Source organism: Notolepis coatsorum (genome assembly GCF_963971535.1).
Source record: "Notolepis coatsorum genome assembly, chromosome: 3".
In the NCBI taxonomy this organism is placed as follows: domain Eukaryota; kingdom Metazoa; phylum Chordata; class Actinopteri; order Aulopiformes; family Paralepididae; genus Notolepis; species Notolepis coatsorum.
The window spans coordinates 69,684,831-69,687,330 of NC_140167.1; positions in this window are offsets into that span (position 1 = coordinate 69,684,831).

Consider the following 2,500-nt stretch of genomic DNA (forward strand, 5'->3'; position numbering starts at 1 on the left):
TGTAAGTGGGGGGGGTGGCTAAAAGTGTAGTGGATCAAAGGAGAGGAGAGAGGGGGTGCGTGGAGTAGAGAGGAGAGGAGAGAAGAGGATAGAAGGGGAAAGGAGGAGAGAAAAGGAAAGGAGAGGAGAAAAGAGGAGAAGAAGGCATGGGGAATCAAAAGAGAGGAGCATAGGAGAGGAGAGAAGAGGAGAGGAACGGAGATGAAAGGAGAGGAGAGAAGAGAGGAAAGGAACGGAGAGGAATGAGAAGAGAAGAATAGGAGAAGAGGAAAAGAGAGAAGAGGAGACAAAAGAGGCCCCATTTTAGTTGGAGCTTTGTAGTCTGTCTTTAAAAACATTATTAACACAAAAGGTGAATGGTGTGTGTGTGATAATGTATATATTAGTGTAGCTCTGTGCACAATGGTCCTCATTCTCAAACGTGTTCGTAAGTACCTTTGTAAATATCTTGGTAAACATTTCGTACCAACAGATTTACGTAAATCCTCCTCCGGATTCCTGAACGCGTGAAAAGGTCTCTGTATGTGGCCAAAATCTTCGCATGAATGAAATACGTCACTCATTCACTGTAAACCCGCACGTTCAAAATAATCAATTAGTTTGAGTAGGGTATACTCAATATTCTATGAAAGTTCTACTAACTTGAATGTCTTGAGTTCGTGTGACGTGTTCTTATGTTTTGAGTAAATAAAACTCATAGTTTTTGATTGACTTGGAACTATTCACTTATTAAGTAAGTATAATGTAAAAGCATAACTTAAGTACAACTTAAGATAATTAAGTAGATACAGACTCTAAACCACATTATGTTTTGAGTAGATAAAACTCATAGTTTTTGATTGACTTGGAATTATTCACTTATTAAGTAAGTATAATGTAAAAGCATAACTTAAGTACAACTTAAGATAATTAAGTAGATACAGACTGTAAACCGCATTATGTTTTGAGTAAATAAAACTCATAGTTTTTGATTGACTTGGAACTATTCACTTATTAAGTAAGTATAATGTAAAAGCATAACTTAAGTACAACTTAAGATAATTAAGTAGATACAGACTGTAAACCGCATTATGTTTTGAGTAAATAAAACTCATCGTTTTTGATTGACTTGGAACTATTCACTTATTAAGTAAGTATAATGTAAAAGCATAACTTAAGTACAACTTAAGATAATTAAGTAGATACAGACTGAAAACCGCATTATGTTTTGAGTAAATAAAACTCATAGTTTTTGATTGACTTTGAATTATTCACTTATTAAGTAAGTATAATGTAAAAGCATAACTTAAGTACAACTTAAGATAATTAAGTAGATACAGACTGTAAACCGCATTATGTTTTGAGTAAATAAAACTCATAGTTTTTGATTGACTTGGAACTATTCACTTATTAAGTAAGTATAATGTAAAAGCATAACTTAAGTACAACTTAAGATAATTAAGTAGATACAGAGTGTAAACCGCATTATGTTTTGAGTAAATAAAACTCATAGTTTTTGATTGACTTAGAATTATTCACTTATTAAGTAAGTATAATGTAAAAGCATAACTTAAGTACAACTTAAGATAATTAAGTAGATACAGACTGTAAACCGCATTATGTTTTGAGTAAATAAAACTCATAGTTTTTGATTGACTTGGAACTATTCACTTATTAAGTAAGTATAATGTAAAAGCATAACTTAAGTACAACTTAAGATAATTAAGTAGATACAGACTGAAAACCGCATTATGTTTTGAGTAAATAAAACTCATAGTTTTTGATTGACTTGGAACTATTCACTTATTAAGTAAGTATAATGTAAAAGCATAACTTAAGTACAACTTAAGATAATTAAGTAGATACAGACTGAAAACCGCATTATGTTTTGAGTAAATAAAACTCATAGTTTTTGATTGACTTGGAACTATTCACTTATTAAGTAAGTATAATGTAAAAGCATAACTTAAGTATAACTTAAGATAATTAAGTAGATACAGACTGAAAACCGCATTATGTTTTGAGTAAATAAAACTCATAGTTTTTGATTGACTTGGACCTATTCACTTATTAAGTAAGTATAATGTAAAAGCATAAATTAAGTACAACTTAAGATAATTAAGTAGATACAGACTGTAAACCGCATTATGTTTTGAGTAAATAAAACTCATCGTTTTTGATTGACTTGGAACTATTCACTTATTAAGTAAGTATAATGTAAAAGCATAACTTAAGTACAACTTTATTAACAGATTGCAGAATGGGTATAGAGGTGTGATAGGTGTGATAGGTGTGATAGGTGTGAGAAGTGTGATAGGTGTGATAGGTGTGATAGGTGTGAGAGGTGTGATAGGTGTGATAGGTGTGAGAGGTGTGATAGGTGTGAGAGGTGTGATAGGTGTGAGAGGTGTGAGAGGTGTGATAGGTGTGAGAGGTGTGATAGGTGTGATAGGTGTGAGAGGTGTGAGAGGTGTGATAGGTGTGAGAGGTGTGATAGGTGTGAGAGGTGTGATAGGTGTGA